The following is a 17,835-nucleotide window of genomic DNA, read 5'->3' on the forward strand; positions in this document are numbered from 1 at the left end:
GAAGAAGCCTTTGAGGAATTTCAGTACTAGAGAATTGCTTTAGTTTTCTTACTTTGCAACAGGCTCTGTTTGGAGTGCAAACACTGAGTCACTCATGTTTTTCCCTCTAATGCCTCTGCAGCTCTAAAGGATGCTGAGCTGAGAGCTCTGGCAATTCTGGTGGATGCTTCATTGCATCTGTATGGCGGTGTTTGTATGGGGACAGACTATTTCAGGAGCTATAAGGTAAACCATTAATATCCTATTATGGTCAGCAGAATTACTCCAAACTGAGTTCAGAATCAGAAATTTGGTAAATACCTGACTCATCTCTGAGCCTTTTTTAGTCCTCAGATCCCTCTACCCATCTTCCATTAAGATGGAACTGGTGCTTCCCACTCTTTCTGTTTTGTCTGACAGACCAGAGGGGATCACTGCTTGAGCTTCACTGGAAGGTCTCTTTGTATTTAAGCAATTAGTCAGACACATGGCTAGGATAATGGTGACATGGTGTAGCCCAAATGTACCGTCTTTGCTCTTCTCAGCAAGGAGATAAGAGAGGCATCTGGAGGTGCAGCATTCTATAAATCAAGACACAGTAAGTTATTCCACAGCAGGAAGTAGAGGCAGAGATGGCACGTTGGACATAGAAATATGCTAATGGAAAGGAAATCTGGTATTACGGTCTCAAATAGCACATACCTTTCCCATCCAGCATCTCTTGCTGGAGTCCCTGCTACACAACCACATCCCAACTCTGCTGGATTTTGGACTCTGGCATCTGCTGACATCTGCAGAACAGCTTGAACAGAGCTGTCTGAATATTTCTGGAGCCTTTTATCCAGAAAGTAAGACTAAAGTCGACCCAAATTAAACAGCACACCCAACTATAAAAAATGCTTTTGAAGATAAAGATGACCAGACTCACTTTGTTTCACCCAACAAATTGAATCACAACAGCAGTTGGTTTCTGATCCTGTAAGATTGAAGGTTTCCTCATGGCATTTGTGTCAGAGAGCTGCTGCCCAAATTCCATTCCTTTCCCTTCCCTGGAGAACCACAAAATGGAGCAGATATCATCTGTGTTTCCTCAGCGACACAGAGCCAGCACAACTGGCTCCAAAACCCTTTCCTGACACTGTTGCAGAGGGTGAGAAAGGCACACAGATGAAACCCTCCAATGTAAACCTCTGCCTGCTGCCTTTCACAGCCACAAGGTGTTCTAAACGTACCCAGGGTTAATAAAAGCACAAGAATAGGTTGGAATCAGGGAGTACTGACTAGTTGCTTTCTTTCGTATGTCCAGCACGGTCTGAGCAAAGCAGACAGTCTTGACCTGGGAGGTCGAGGGTTTCAGTCAACAGATGATCCACCAAACATTAACTCCCAAGACATTGCTAGCAAGTACACAGAATCATGTATTCTGGCCAGGAACTTTGTGGAAGATCTTCAGGTACAAACAGCACAGGTGAAGTGTGCACAAAAGTCTACACAGCTGATGAGTTCTAAACAGAAATAAAAATAGAAACTCATCTGTCTGCATCACATACCTGGTACCACTGAAGAAGGAGAATTCAAGTCCAACAGAAGCTTTAGAAAGAAAAAGGACAAGCACATGAGCCCTTGCAAAGTGTGGGCGATGTGCACATCTGTCTTTATCTAACCAGGGCATTCTGTGTGGCCAGAGTTTTGAGAAGGGAAGAATCAAAAATCTTCCTGCAGCCTTGTTCCCTCCTCAGATAGTGTTCCCAGATGAGTACAACCTCCACTATTTGGTTGCTATCACAGAACCTACAGCTTTCTGATATCGACATCGGGGAATGACGAGGATCTACAGGCCCCTGATTAGCCACCCCTGCTTTTAAATTACACCAAAATAAAAACAATTACCTGAAGAACAACAGCTCAAAATAACCAGAGGAGAGACCTCAGACTGACGCCCTCTTGGGAAGGAAGCACATGATACTCAGAGGAAAAGCACAATAAGATCACCCTGCAGATGCTTTAGAACTAAGGAGATCTTAGTTTGTACACTGGATCAGATTTGCTCAATATATATATTCTCAGATTGTATTTCCTTTTAGATCTAGATAATTATTATAGACAGGTATTTTGCTGTCTGCACAGTTACATTTCTAATGCAGTTATGAGAAGTTATATAATTTGAAACAATACCAGCAACAGATTTCCCCCCCTTTGTCAAACAGAAAGCAAAAATTTTCAACACAAGCAGTTGCAGATTGCTTTGAAGCTATGTTATCTTGCTACAGTACTGTTGGAAGAAGCGAGTTCTTGAAGGCACAGAAGGGATAATCTTATACTCTCTACTTCACCTCTGCAAGTATGCAGCAACCAGAATTTAGTGGCTAACTACCGCTGTGTTTTAGATATACCTAAGCCTGATTACATTAGACAGATACCCTCCCCAGTGGACAGCCATGCTCAGCTCCCAGCACTGTTATGAGCAGCAGACAGAGCTGATGGGAGGATCCACCTTCCCGTGCCTCAGCGCAGCCCAGCTCCAGTGATGCCCATTCATTGCAGATCCTCTGCTGATCTTCACAGACCTGCCTCAGGTATCTGGACTTTCCTAATATGTACAGACCTTAAAAGTGAAGGCTGTACCTATGAAGGCATCGTGGACGAGGAGCCCAGCATACAGAAATGGAAAAGCCTGCACTGATGTTTGGTAGCATCATAGGAAACCACAACACTCCTCCTTCAGGGGTATTAGCTCCTCAAAATGGCTAAGAATCAGAACAGAGAAACCAAAAACATGATGAAGGATTTAAAGTATCCCCTGATGTTTTTGCCCAAATTGTTGAATTCACAGAACAGATGTTTTATATAAAACTGGCTTTGTTCTTAATTGGGAGAGATTATTCAAACAATGTCTAAGCCATATGGTCCTGTAAGTCTCATTCCCCTTTGCCATTGCTGGAGAGGCTAGCTTGGCATCCCTCTCCTTTTCCAAGTAATTTCCTTTTTACAGATATAATAGCTGCTATTTTTCTTTTTATTGGTGGTCCCTAGGTCCCATTACTATAAATCAGAGCCTTAGGCCCAAAATTAACTCAAAGGTGGATTTGGATAAGTTACTTTTAATGATTTTCAGTAGTAGGTTGGTCTAACAGAACATAAAGGGAAATGCAGGTTTGAGATGACAGAAAATTCATTAGGACTAATGATGACAGTGAGTAGTGTTCATCTTCAACACTACTCACTTGAAGGAAGACCTGGTACCAGCTGGCACTTTTCCTGCTAACTTTCCTCTTGTATGTGTCATAATGCAGAGCGGGAATTTTCAGGGGGATTTAGGGCATACTAGAAAAACCCAGGCACGTTGCTGACATGATTGTTAGACAGCACTGCGTGCCAGGCAGGCTTCAGGCTGAAAGAACGTGTAATGGTTGAGGGTACTGCCCTGCACCAGCACTGCACTGGGCACATGGCTGGGCTCAGCACAGCCTGGGTGTCTAGTGCCTATTTCTATTGCACCCAGCATTGTCCATGATTTTTCACCAGCTGAGAGTGATAATGTTTCTGGTAAATTTAGAGCACACTTTAAGAGGCTTGGGCTGCAACATAAACTCCAGATGCTGTTTGGACGAGGTGATTGCAGCTAGCATGATAGCAGTTGGAAGAAGGCAGGCAACCCCACAGACCGGTCTCTCTCTCCCTCAAGCTGCTTTCTCTAAGGCCTGCAGTTTACTGGCTGTTATATATAAGTCTCTTACTCAGTGTTCCCATTAATCACCATATAAAACCCATACATTGCTGCAGATAGGCTGCATGGGTAAACTCTACTTGAAGCAATGCCCACCTGGAGCAGGAGAGTCTGCAAAACTGTTGCATGCCCATACCCTCTGTTAGTGTGGCCCTGCGGAAAAGGGAACTTGAGGGAGATGATTACTTATGAGTCCTTCCTATAGCTCGCCTTGTCCACTGCACCCACTGATCCTTTTCAGCATTGCTGCATGATCTTCAGCCATCACGATGGGTCACAGCTTGAGTCCTAGCAGTTAAATCCTGGGGCTTTCTTTCTCCTCTCCATAATACCGCTATTTACTTGACATGACCTCATTTGCCAAGTGATGTAACAGGGTGCCCAATCGAGCCTGGCACGTCTAAGCAGATGTTTTCACAGAAACGGCATTATGAAATGAAAATATCGCCTAAAACCTGAGCAGCACAGGAGATTACAATGGCCTTTATGCAGATCAGCTTACCTAAAATAGCATTGAAAGGCCTTTGGCTGCAGTTGCATGCTTCCCTTTTTAAAATGAAAGACTGTTGCTTGTACTACTGTAATGTGACTCCCAAAGGAACCAGCAGCTGCACATTTTGGATTTTATCATTCTTGGCCTCTCTGTTTGATAGAGTTGGCTGGAGCATGTCCAGAGGACCCTCCTCCCATAAAATTTACTTCTTTAACTACTATAACAAAAAATGGTTGCACGCGCTTTGTGTGTGTGTTTTGGTTTAGTTTCTAACGAGGTAATAAATTCTATTTCAAACAAGAATATAAATCCAAAGAGTCTGATAGTTAATCTGACTTGCTTTGTTTCAATGCTCATTGACTTTACCATTTACATTTGCTGTCACGTCACATTATCAGATATGGCTAAATACGGACCAATGAAGTCCAGCAGAAACAAATAGAAGATTGAGAGAAGCCTGAAAGAACTTTCTGTGTTCATTTATCAAAGGACGGGCAGAATAATAAGGTCTATTGATAAGCACATTCCCAGCTCCTGCCTAGTTATTTTTACTGGAGGCGCTTGAGATAAAACACTCTGGCCTATGCAATCACTATTACATGTAAAAAGATCCTGAACAAATATGCCCATTTTTGTTCTTGCTAGACTCAGTTCATTTAATAGAGGCCTCAATTTTCATAGATGCCTATGTTTATCCACAACACTTATGCGTGTGCCCTTTTGTACCCCAAAACCACATTTCTCTTTTACACACAACACATGCAGACAAGGGAGATATGAACTAAGCTTAAGACATCCTCGGGGTATTTGACAACATGAAACGCAACAGTGTCCAGGATAAACAATATATTTTGGTAGCTGAGTGTAAAATTTTCAGCATGAACTCCAAGTATACTTAATGTTTGACATTACCATATCCAATGTGTCTCTATAGCCACATGGAGATCATGTTCAGGGCAGCTCAATTAGAGAGCTATTGCTGGATTTCAGATTCACAGAGAAGGGATAGAGCCTGAAGACAGTAAAGTTCAGTGTGAATTAAGAATTTACTTCCTTTGGGTTTCTTTTGAAAATACTAGGTGAAATCTCTATCTTATGCTTAATTGGTAAATACAAAGCTCTGTGCTCAGGGGAGCTACATCTGCTTCTTTTGCTAGTAACTGGGAAATAAACTGTGTAAGAAATTCTTTTGCAGAAGGACAGTGAATCCAGTGGATCTGACAATTAATCTGACTTGCTTTGTTTCAGCCGGAATAGCAAAGAATTTTGTGCCATCCTAACTGTAGATGAGGGACAATGGGAGCCCATGCATGGAGGGACAGAGGCACTGGAAAAGTATAGGGCTTTGTCAGAACTGGGGCAGGACAGATGACAAAACAGGGGCCTGGGGTTGAACAAAATAAGATGGTGTATACCAGCAGTGGCAACTAGCTATGTCAACAAACAGCCCTTACTGTTGATCAGCACTTGTAACAAAACAGAACAATTCCAATAAAAAACCTAATTCATTTTGAGTAAATTAATTTCTCAAACTGCATAACTGAGAAATCTAAAATGAAAGTGGAAATTATTAAACTTTGCTGCACTCTCTTAAACTCCATTTATTATTACTTGCAACATCCACAGCCTGCCTGCCATCCTTGTGTTTGCATGCTATTAACATCATATTATCACACCTACTTAAACTGAATATCCAAAAGGAGCACTTTGTTGGCTGAATATCTCCTTTTCCAGTCAGATTATGCTCCCTTAATAAATTCTGTTGCACTAATTCAACTTTTCTATCCACTTTCTAGCTAGAAGGGCTTTAAAAAGGCAGTGACAGAAAAAAAAATCAGGAAAATATGGGGTGCTTTTTTTTGCCAAAGTTTTTCTTCTTTTCAGAAAAATCCCCAGAATGAAGAATTTAAAGAGATAGTTTGGCACAAAAAGCTTTAAAGAAAATTAGAGGGGCAAATGGAGCTTTCATTATTCTGACAAATGTCTCTTTCATGCTCCTCCCTGAATTCAAAGAATTTGATGCAAGAGGCACAAACTACAGGTCTAATTCAGGAAAACACCCACACGTATGCACAAGCTCAGTAAAAATCAATAGGACTTAAATTGTAAATTGTGTTCTTTTGTGAGTCAGGACTGATGTGAATACTTGCAATCAGGACAAAACAAGAAGTAGTCCATAAAAATGAAGAAGCATTTAAGTATTCAGTGAAATCATTTGATCACATGATTCTGCAGTATCTTACATGGTGGGATGCTATTTTATTTCTAGAAAGGGGGATGTGGGTCACTGAGAAATAAGTGACTTAGCTCCACTTCCCTGTCTCTATTTTCTCTGTGTTACATCAAGCACATGGAAACTTCATTATAGAGACCACAGTCACATCTCATGGATATGGGGTGATGAAGAGAAAAGGAACACCTTCCAAACTAGACCTCAGATTTTGTCATGTCTCAGCTTCCCTACCGGTGGTAGTAAGAACTTTGAGTCGTATTTCAAGACTGTCTATAAAGTCTTTTTCTTGTCCTCCAGCCTCAAAGTCCCAAATAAAATTATATTATGCTATGGTGACTTTAGATCACATGAAAGATCTTTCTGTCAGTCTGAAATTACCAGTAATGGGTTTAAAAATAATGTAGAGGAGTTTACAGTGTTTTCCAAGCTGAAGCTGAAGAGAATTATAGTTCCTCATAGATACTTCCAGATTATTTACACATACTCCCCACAATGGCAACAGTACTAATGTAGCTAAATCTTATTTCTTTCGCATTAAGGTCAGTTTCATCTTCTATGGAATACAAAATGTTTATCACCTAATTTTACTTTTTCTACCTCCCTGAAACCTGCCAGCCATTTAACATCATCTGTCCCTATTAGGATGCCCTGGATTATGAGCTGACCAGTTATCTTAATTCATTGGCTATTTGGAAAATTACATTCCCAGATAGTTCTCTCTTGCAAAGATTTCTACAACTCACTTGCTCCACTACACACATTTGGTGGGTGTTTGTGTAGTAATGTCATTTACATAGGCTGACTCCATTTTCCTTTTTTTGATCACCATATGTCATTTTATGCCATTCTTTTCTCAGCTTTAATTCCACTTTGCAACCCAATATAATTGGCATCATAATCCACGTCATGGGCTTTTCTTCTGCTTTTATAAACTATATGATAGGAAATATTAAGTTTCATGCATATCGTTTAGCAGTAACAAGGGATCACTTTAATTTATTTGAATTAATGAATTATCACAGACAAGAAATACAACTAATGTAAATTCATGTTTTAGCCATGGTAACAAAAACTGAATCAGCTATTGACACAGTGCAATTTTTTAAATGATTCAGTCTTCTGCAAACACATCATCTATGATTTTGCTAGTAAACATGAACATTCCAACAAAAATTAACTGCTTCCCCTGCTAACACATTTTTTCTTGTGAAAAAAAGTAAGCTTAATTTTAAAGGAATTCTTAAAGTATTTTTTAATTACTAAAAATGGGAAGGCAGTCACAAAAACAACACTGAATGAAGTGAAAGGTTGATCTAATGTAATTTTGCAAAAATAAAAAGTAGCCAGTCAACAACACTAAACACAAAAGCTAACAGTAAAAAAATGGTGGGAAAATAGTCATTCCCAAAACAGGCTACAGCTTACTGCTGCATATCTACAGCTACAGAAGTGGTGTAAGGAATATAGGTTTGATTTTCCCTTTTTACAGAAGTGTTTCTAAAAAGTCCCTTTGGTAATCCCTAGCAAAACCTTTAATCTCAAGCAAAGCAAATACACTGAAGGAATTTGGCACCCTTCTTTTGAGGCACAAGTCTGCTTTCACCACCCTCCAAAAGAATACCCCAAATAGGATGGTTTATAGAATGGCATTTCATGAGCTAATGCTTCTTAGCTGGATTTCTTTGCAAGTGAAAGCTCCAGCACCACCTGCTCACAGTATGAATCTGCTACAGCTCAGGAAAACTGCCCTGGGACTTGAATAACACTTTCTAAACCTTCACCCAAAGCTGTTGAGAATCAGGGATGGAAAATGTAAAAGCCAACATACCTTCCCCTCTGGCAGTTCAACAGGTGTGTGCTACATTAACTAACCCTGTCACTGTGCCGCTGCCACCTTGACGTCATTGTTACTGGGTTGACAAAAGGTTTCCATGACAAACGAGAAAGCTGATCTGTTATCTCCCCTTTGGAGGAAAATGAAATGCCCTCTCGCCCATATTCTGGTAGAACCACCCATCTTGTTTTTGGCACAAAGCACAGAGGGTGTGCTTTTGTGATTGATTTAGATTTCCCCCTGCTCTGGAAAAGAGAAGCCACGGTGTTTGCTGGTTTTCCCCTAACTTAAAATAAAGGGTGTCACCTTCATCCCACTGCGATCCCACCCACCTCACCCACAACACATTCTTCTTTGCAGGGGCGATGACTACCGCACTAAAAAAGAGAACAGATAACACTGAAAGAGAACAAACTTTGACGCAATGAACAAAAACACTATTGAGACATTTGATTCTCTTCTTGGCTATGATTTACTACCTCCACTAGCAGGCATGGCCAGTAATAGTTTGCAGATGTTTGAAACATCTCATTTTGAACTTTGCCTAAGATTAGAAAGAGATCTCGTCATGTTTAAATAGCAGCTGCAGAATAAAATAGGGTTGCCTTCCTAATGTGACAGAAACATTCATCCTAGCCTTAAACTGGGAGGACTGCTTTATATTCTATAAATATTGAGGAAGCTAAATTTTTGTGCGCATGCACCCACACACTACAAAACTGATCTGCAGCAACTGACATGAAATAACCCCAAAGGAAAAGGCTGACCCAGCTGCTCGAACGCTGCTTAGGTTTTCATTACAATTTAACCCAGGTCTACAGCCCACCAGGAGCAGGAGAAGGCCAGACTAGGTCAGCCATGAACACCAGGCTGGCAAATTTGCAGGTCCAAATTTAGTTATTATTATCATTACTATTCTCACTGGAACCTAGTAGTCCTCAAAGAGGATTATGTCCTGGATATGGAAACAAAACCAAAGAGTCTTCAAGGAGCAACAAAGTATGTTTTCCTACAGACTTACTGCCATGCTGGTCCTGGCAGGGATTTTACCCTGTTCAGTAATGCAAATTCACCCTTTATTTAAGGACTGAGGCTTGACACTAAATTCAGTCTCATGGGATTAGTTCCTGAGAACCCTTCAGGACTACTGATTCCACTACCTCTTGCTCCTACAATGATTAAACTTCAGCCAAAGGCTAACCAATTAACTGAAACAGATGGCTAAGCTTCTATTTGAGGAAGTTAACATACAAATAGCTAGCTTAAATATAGGTTTAGATCTCAAAATGAATTATTGTTCCCTTTCAGATGACATATATTTCTTCTTTGCTTGGCATCATGGACACTTTCTGAATTTTTTGAGAATTCTTCGTACTTACAGGTTTCTCGATGGGCACAAGCAGAGTTCTGATGCAGCAGACAGCCCTGATTTGAAGCACATTTTGAAAGGTCTGCTGTAGTGAACAAAGATGCCCCTAGCCTTTATGCATCTGGTTTGAGTTAATATTTTTATCCCCTTAGAATACAGGAGATTTTTTTTGCTAAGCTAGGCCTTTCCTAGTACACGTTTCTTCTGATTTTAGTAACATAACATTTTAACATACTGCTCTTGAACAGATGTAATTTTGGAACCTACCCTGAGGAATGCTGCTCACCTTCAGAGAGGCAAACTCCAAACCAACTGCGTACTGCTGTCTTTGGGGAAGACAAAACGCCTTTCTTTGACTCCTGTTAAGATCATTTTAAATCCTGCTGTGTGACAGCTGGTTACACCTAATGTGGCATGTAATAGTAAAGATGCTATTACTGAATATGAAAATAGCTAACACTTTTGCAAATATAATCAGTGTATTTAATTCATTGTCCCAGTGAGGTTCACAACTTTGAAGACCTTCAAACTACTGCAGGACTTAAAAACATAGACTTAACCTCAAGGCAGTGCTAACTCTATTCCTGTTGAGTAGAGCACAGCATATGCTTAACATCAGGGGCATGTGCTTAATGGGCTCATGAAACAAGTCCTGTTTTATGATTCAGCTCAAGCAATTTGCAGCTCTGTATTCATCTTCCTTATGACCAGTAATGCACCCATGAAATCATGAGAGGCTGGTGGCAGGAAACAGAGCACTGGTCTCATCAGCGGGGCCGTTAGGCTGAATGAGCACGGCCCACAGCACCAGCCCAGAAGACAACCTGCTCCAGCCCCAGGGGCAAGCCCAGGTCAATATGTTCCATTTAGAACCAGAGAACAGGCAAAGGGAAACCACCACAGCCAATTAAACACTGTAGCTATTTAGCATAAAGAAACTATATAATACTCACCAATGTTTTACTACCGAGTTACAGCAACTCCAACACTCCCAGCAGGTGTTGTTAACACTCCTGACTCAGAGAACACATCGCCTGCATGTATTTTTTATTTAATTACCATGATTTTCAGAAATGTGCTCCCTGGTGTTCGGAGCACAGTCATTAATCTTCAGTAATCTCTCTGAGCAAAAATTTCAAGTTTTACGAGCCTGGAGCCTGCTCCAAAGCAGCGGCTGTTATTGCCTGAATCCTGCATTTTATGCAAGGAGTTGGCATGGCAACGTGACAGGGAGGGCAGAACCCAAACAATAATTGAGCATCAAAGAACTGTGAGGGAAAAATTCAGAACTAGATTCCATAGTAGAGCTATAGGCTGTCCAAACTGCAGATTTTAAAGCTTAGGAAGACTGGACGTTTTTATAAGATCTCTCAAGGACGGCTGTATTCCTGTAATGCATTATCACTGATCTGTTCCCATTATACCCCCCCCATTATAATCCATCCATTTCACTGAAAATGATGTTTGTGGGGCAGTAGAAAAGCAGTCTGAAAAGCAACAACTGCACATCTCTGCTTTTGGTAAAGAGAAAGAGGGAGGAGGGAAAAAAAAGGTTATAATCAAAACTATATTTCAATAGCAAGCCCAGTTGTTGTAAAAATAATAATGGTCTTGGCTAGCTGCTTGTTGTGAAATAATGAGACTTCTGCACCTTTACAATACTATTGCAGGCATTCTATAGAGCAGCCTAATAAAAATGGATGGCTAACTAAATGAGAAAAGGCTGCTGCATTGTTTTATGAGGCAATAATCCAGTTTCAGAGCACATAAATTGTAAACCCCAAACCAAAAAGTTTATACCAAGAATACAACACAACTTTATTGTTATTGTTATCCTGTTGCTCTTGTATATCCTGTTAAATATGTGCTCCCAAAATGATTAAAATCTTAAAGAGTTAGCAACAGAGCACTGCATAATTGTGTCTCAAGAGTGCTGAGTGCCCCAAAACTGTTATGAACTTTCATATAAGGAAGGTGCTTTGTTTTATGCTCACATGGTTTGTTTTGCTGGTTAAAGACGGGAATACACAGATACGGAAGCTAAAATAACCTAACAGAAGGCCACTGCTTGGGACCTAGATGTTCTTGGTTTTAACTCCAACTCTGGTTCTTGTCCTGTGTTTACCTTGGACCCCTTCACTCTCTTATTTCCCTTCTGTGTCTACAAAACAGGGATAGTGTCAGTCATATTTTCATGAGATAGAATACAGGCTTGCATTTGAACTAATGTTTTTTGTGTTTTTTTTTTAATGTTTTTTTTTTTTTGCAAGAAACATGCAGCTTGGGTTAGCACATTTCTAGCATGGCAAACACCACCACAGCTTTGTAAAATCACAAGTCTTCCATTGTTACCCCCTGTGCTTAACAGAGTGGCTGATACTCTTCCCTCTATAGATCTTCACGTATTAGGGCTGGTCCGGTTTGCCTACAGCAAACTTACCAAACTATCTGGATTAGCAGGCTGTTTGTTTTGCTCCTGACCGCTCACCCCGCTGCAGACATTACTGGCACATTTTCATCTTTTCCAGCTTCTCACAGATAACTAGGGGTCCTCATGCAGCAGAACCAGTGTAGGCTAGCTCCCCACAGATCTGGGCTGTGTGGTCAGTCTCTCAGCTTTTCCTGAGGGTCAAGCATCTATGCATGTGGATTCTCTAGTAATGTGTGCTTCCATAAATACATATGCTCATACTGCATTTCTCTTAATTAGATCAGCTTCTGGGTCTCTCTCCCTACCTTTTATGCTGATCTCCATAGAAATTATTTTTAAGATCAGAAGCTTCTGTCAATTTGCTGGAAATTTGTCCAATGGGTACAAAAGTTATTAGAGAGCAAAGCACAAACAGATGTGGAAACCATGAAAGAAAACCTGATTTCCTTAGAAAATTAAGTTTAAAACTTTCTCCTATCACATGGGTAAGGACAAATCCCTTCAGGATTTCTCTACAAACCTGCCTGCCCTATAATAATTCTATTTATATCTATACCTGTCAACTAGCCTGGTTTTGATTCATTTAATACATGCCATGTTTATTTTCTATTGTTCTCCTTTGTTAGTAAAAATATCATGTGGTCCAAATCAACTGCCCACAAAAGTCTATCCCTGAGACACTATTTCCTCTATTAGCTGAATTATAACCTCATTAAAAAGTACCAAGCTAGTTTAATTTTATTATCTATAAACAGGTGCTAACTGGCATTGCTTACATGAGCTGGATTTAATCCATCGTTAACTCATGCTCTTTATTTGTAGTTTCATTGTTATTCCATTATATATACCAGGTTTGCAATCCAGTTGTAACTAAAAATGAGACATAGCAGATTTTGAGAACAGTAATCTCTCCATCAGTTCACAGACAAAACAGAATGATCTGACATTTACGAATCCTCTTGCTGTTTTTCAGTTTTTAGGTCAAATGCATTTTCTGAAGGTTTCTCAGGATTCTTTGTATTATTTATATCTCATGCAGGAACACAGATACCCATTACTATGTCACTAGAAACCACAGCAGTTCTGACTACTGCAGGTGAGACAACTCTTCTAGCAGATGAGACTCTGCTATGGGAACTGGAACAGAAACTGGAAAGCAACTCCCTAATGGACATGCTAATGCAGCATATTTGTGACACAGATCCCTTGTCCCATTCCTTCTGAACAGGAGCAAATGGTCCCACCACACTAACACCTTTAAAAGCTGTATTGCAACAGAGGTAAAGGATCACTTGTGCCTGACAGCTGAACTGTACTTCAATGTTAGCCCTGAACCCTAGAGACTGAAAATGACTCACCATGTGTACAGTCTGAAGTTGCTCAATACAATTACTTAAGTCCACGTCTGTTTGCTTGCACATTGCAGTCATGTTTCGCTAATGCTTCCTTTTTCTGCAACATGCTAGAAACAACCTGCACAGCCCTCAGGATGGAACAGTACTATCAGTGATTGCTCAGCACAAATCGTGTAGGACTCTTACAGCTTCAGGATAAGGTACTTCCACTTCCACACTACTATAGCTCTTCTACTGCCTATGAGGCAAGACAGTCTATGGTATGATGGTTTGCTTTATTGTCTCAGTTTCTGATTTAGTATTCTTTGGCTTTACTGTAATCACTTGTCTGTGCATTTAGACATTTAAAGATGCTTCGTTCCCAATCTACTCTTAGCTGCCTCTGCAGTAATAACAAAGCATGATCTTGGACAGTTTGGCATGTGATTAATAGCTGTTCAGATTGCTTTGGCAGTTTTAGCATATGCTAATTGGGTTAACAAGGTACTAAGTGCTCCAAGGTGTTATGAATGTGTTGTAAAATCAAAAGCTCTGCTATCAAATGCATTCATTAGTCCTGGTCTGTAATTTACTTGCAATAAGCCTACTCCAAAAGACACTATTCCAGCATTTCTCCTACTCTTCTGTGAGATACATTAGCACAACAGCACTAAAGGTATCTTTAAGTGATACCATCTCATTTCTAGAGAAGGAAACAGCCAACAGGCTTCCCAGCACCTTTGGATGGTGTCAAATTCCTTTTCAGCTGCAGCCAGCCAATCAAGTCACAATGGATCCCATGCCATGGGTTGCTCTCACTGGGGCTCCCCTCAGACAAACAAGACCCATTTGGCCACCTTGGCACAGCCAGTTCTCAGAGGACTGTGGACATGGTGGGGCTTTGCCCACTCCTCTGTTTTATGAAGGACTCCCATACACTGCTTGGGGCTGTTCCACTCCCTGCTCTTTTCCCCATCTCTAGGATTTATTCCCATTCTCCTTTTCCTCACCTTTTGTTGTCTAGGCATGATTCCTCATTTACACCTCTTGATAATCAGTCACACTGCCTGAGAGTATTTCTGATCTCTGCAAAATACCAACCATGGTGGTCAGCCCAAAGGGCTGTCAAAAATAGCCTGCGCTTTCCATTTTACAGGTAATCTCAGACGAAACAGGCATGTTACTGTTCAAGTCTACAGAACCAACCAGAAAGTCACAGTATTACTTCTTCCCATTGCCCATTTTTCTGAAACATGCTGAATTTATCCACTAATATAAGAGACTGACCTGATACCTTCTCCTCCTTCTGCTAGTTCTCCTTTACTTAAATTCACATCTTCTTGGCATTTCTGTGTAACTGAGCAACTCATTATTTACTGTCCTCCTTCTTCCTGTTCTTTTTCCTTTCCCATTAATACAAAAGCCTTACTCAACAACGACATTTAACTTGATGCTGATTTCTGCTGTATTTGAAGTAATAAAATAAGATAAACCATATATTTTTTCCTGATTACACTTTGTGACAAAAAAAAAAACCACCTGCCTCCAGGTGCAATAGAGCTGTACCGACCTGAGTAACTGTGCCAGTCATTTCATCCAGCCAAATCACTGGTGCAATTAAAACTTGATGATGTGACTAAAGCACTTCATTGACTAATCAGCATCAGTGATCTAAGTTCCTAGGCAACAAAGATGTTGAATCTTACATCCTAGATGTATGGAGAAATGAAAGATGGGAAATTACATTTTTTTCTTAGCAAAAATGAAGATGGAGTAAACCACTGCACACTATGCAGTAGACAGGAAAACAGAATCACAGAATCATAGAATAGTTAGGGTTGGAAAGGACCTTAAGATCATCTAGTTCCAACCCCCCTGCCATGGGCAGGGACACCTTATGCTAAATCATATCACCCAAGGCCTCGTCCAACCTGGTCTTGAACACTGCCAGGGATGGAGCATTCACAACCTCCCTGGGCAACCCATTCCAGCCCCTCACCACCCTAACAGGAAAGAATTTCCTCCTTATATCCAATCTAAACTTCCCCTGTTCAAGTTTTAACCCCTTACCCCTTGTCCTATCACTACCGCCCCTAATGAAGAGTCCCTCCCCAGCATCCCTATAGGCCCCCTTCAGGTACTGGAAGGATGCTATGAGGTCTCCATGCAGCCTTCTCTTCTCCAGGCTGAACAGCCCCAACTTCCTCAGCCTCTCTTCACACAGGAGGTGCTCCAGTCCCCTGGTCATCCTCGTGGCCCTCCTCTGGAGTTGTTCCAACAGTTCCATGTCCTTTTTATGTTGAGGACACCAGAACTGCACACAATACTCCAAGTGAGGTCTCACAAGAGCAGAGTAGAGGGGCAGGATCACCTCCTTCGACCTGCCGGTCACACTCCTTTTGATGCAGCCCAGGATACGGTTGGCTTTCTGGGCTGCAAGCGCACACTGATGCCGGCTCATGTTCATTTTCTCATCAACCAACACCCCCAAGTCCTTCTCTGCAGGGCTGCTCTGAATCTGGTCTCTGCCCAACCTGTAGCTGTGCCTGGGATTGCTCCGACCCAGGTGTAGGACCTTGCACTTGGCATGGTTAAACTTCATGGGGTTGGCATCAGCCCACCTCAGAAGCGTGTCAAGGTCCCTCTGGATGACATTCCTTCCCTCCAGCGTATCAACCGAACCACACAGCTTGGTGTCATCGGCAAACTTGCTGAGGGCGCACTCAATCCCACTGTCCATGTCAGCGACAAAGATGTTAAACAAGACCAGTCCCAACACCGATCCCTGAGGGACACCACTCATTACTGGTCTCCAGCCGGACATTGATAATACATGAATATTGGAGATCAGGTAAGGAAATTATCACCCAGTTAGGAGTTTGTTTCCATACACTTATTCACCCAAGAACACACTTCAGAAGAAGCTGGAGAGCAGTGTACAGAAGATGAGTTATTCTAAGGATCAGCTGACTTTAAATGACAGAACCTCTTCGTGCAAATAACACTCTTCAATGGAAATAGGTATGACAGAAGGAAAGAAATGTTCTAAAAACATGATTCTTCTTTGCTTGACTAAAGGTCAGTGTTGGCTCAAAGCCAGTATCAGTCTCACAAGACTCTCCAGTTTCAAGCACAAAGGTTCAAAACAATAATCTGGTTGAGAGGGGAGACAAATTCAGATCCCACTAATGTCAGTCCCCACACACATAAAAGAGACAGGGTTTGGCCTGGATTCATAACTGGTTTCCAAAAGTGGGGGCAGGAACACACATGTGTGATGAGCAGCTCAGACATGCAGTTTTACACAACGCTTTTACGTGAGTGAGTTCTGTATTTGCCATATTGCAGTCAATGAGAAGAAACATTTAATTTTCTGCACCAAAAAGACAATCATGATCAGTCACGTAATGGAAACAACTGGTGGAATAATCACCTGAACATTACAACAGCTCATAATGCTGTCTCTAAGCCGGCAATGCAGAAAAGTAATTGGGCATACTGACCACAACCTAGCAAACAAAACACAAAACTTTCAAATCTGACTGACTTCAAAGGATGAAAAATATATGCCCAGCAGGGACCTTACTTACACTGTGCTGAATCAAGGCCACCATTTCCTCTCTGCATGTGAAACAGTTTGGTCACCTACCCTATGTGGTGAGTAGAGGATGTGCAATTCAAGCTCCACATTCAGTTGCTGCTTCCAGTGACGACTTCTCTCCTGCTCAGCCACCACAGCCCCTATAACGTGCCACTGGTCTCTGCAGAAGGAATGGCTGCAGCTGGATAATCTAACACTCCTACCCTTTTGGGGTCCAGCAACTTAAAAGGAATGTGGAATGCTCACAAGGCATTTAATCCTGAAATCCATCTTGCTGTAAGAGTTCACAGTCAGATAATGCTATGTATAGCAGTCCAAGCGTGGCACCATAAATAAGAAAGCATTTAAATAAAAGAGTTTGCAGCAAATGTTCAAATCCAGTACCACGATTCACTTCATTAAAAATGAACCAATGTATTAATCTCTACTGCTGTATTTTTTAGACATGAAAAAGAGATTCTGTGAGCTTCTGAGCACCGCAAGCTGCTTCCGCATTTTGAAAAGAAAGAAGAAATAACATTAAGTCAGCTTTTTAAAGGCTTCTCCTTCCTTTGTATGTTCTCATTCTTACATACATGTCACTTATAAGCTGGTGCTCAGCCCCGGAGATGTTTTTTTCCCCCAGCTCAAAAATGCTTTCAGGAACAAGATTCTTACTATACTTGGAGACTTCCGGTTAAATGTAAAGTGTCAAACCAAGACTTGCACAGAACTTTTTAAAAAACATAAAGTACCTGGAAAAAAGAAAAAGTAGGACATGCCAGTGATTCTCCCTCAGACCCCATGGTGGAGTGATGGCGGCCAACAGGCTCTACAAACCTGATGGCTGAAGTG

General features: G+C 41.3%; 1 protein-coding gene across 13 annotated transcripts in view; it reads right to left on the bottom strand.

Moving 5' to 3' along the window:
• The window catches only part of KALRN (kalirin RhoGEF kinase), a 520,424-nt gene that overhangs the window by 108,118 nt on the left and 394,471 nt on the right, over positions 1 to 17,835 (bottom strand). The gene's annotated exons all lie outside the window — the stretch shown is intronic.

This window comes from Pezoporus occidentalis, unplaced genomic scaffold (genome assembly GCF_034315485.1).
Source record: "Pezoporus occidentalis ecotype Australia unplaced genomic scaffold, CSIRO_AGI_Poc_V1 ctg12, whole genome shotgun sequence".
NCBI classification, from domain to species: Eukaryota; Metazoa; Chordata; class Aves; order Psittaciformes; family Psittacidae; genus Pezoporus; species Pezoporus occidentalis.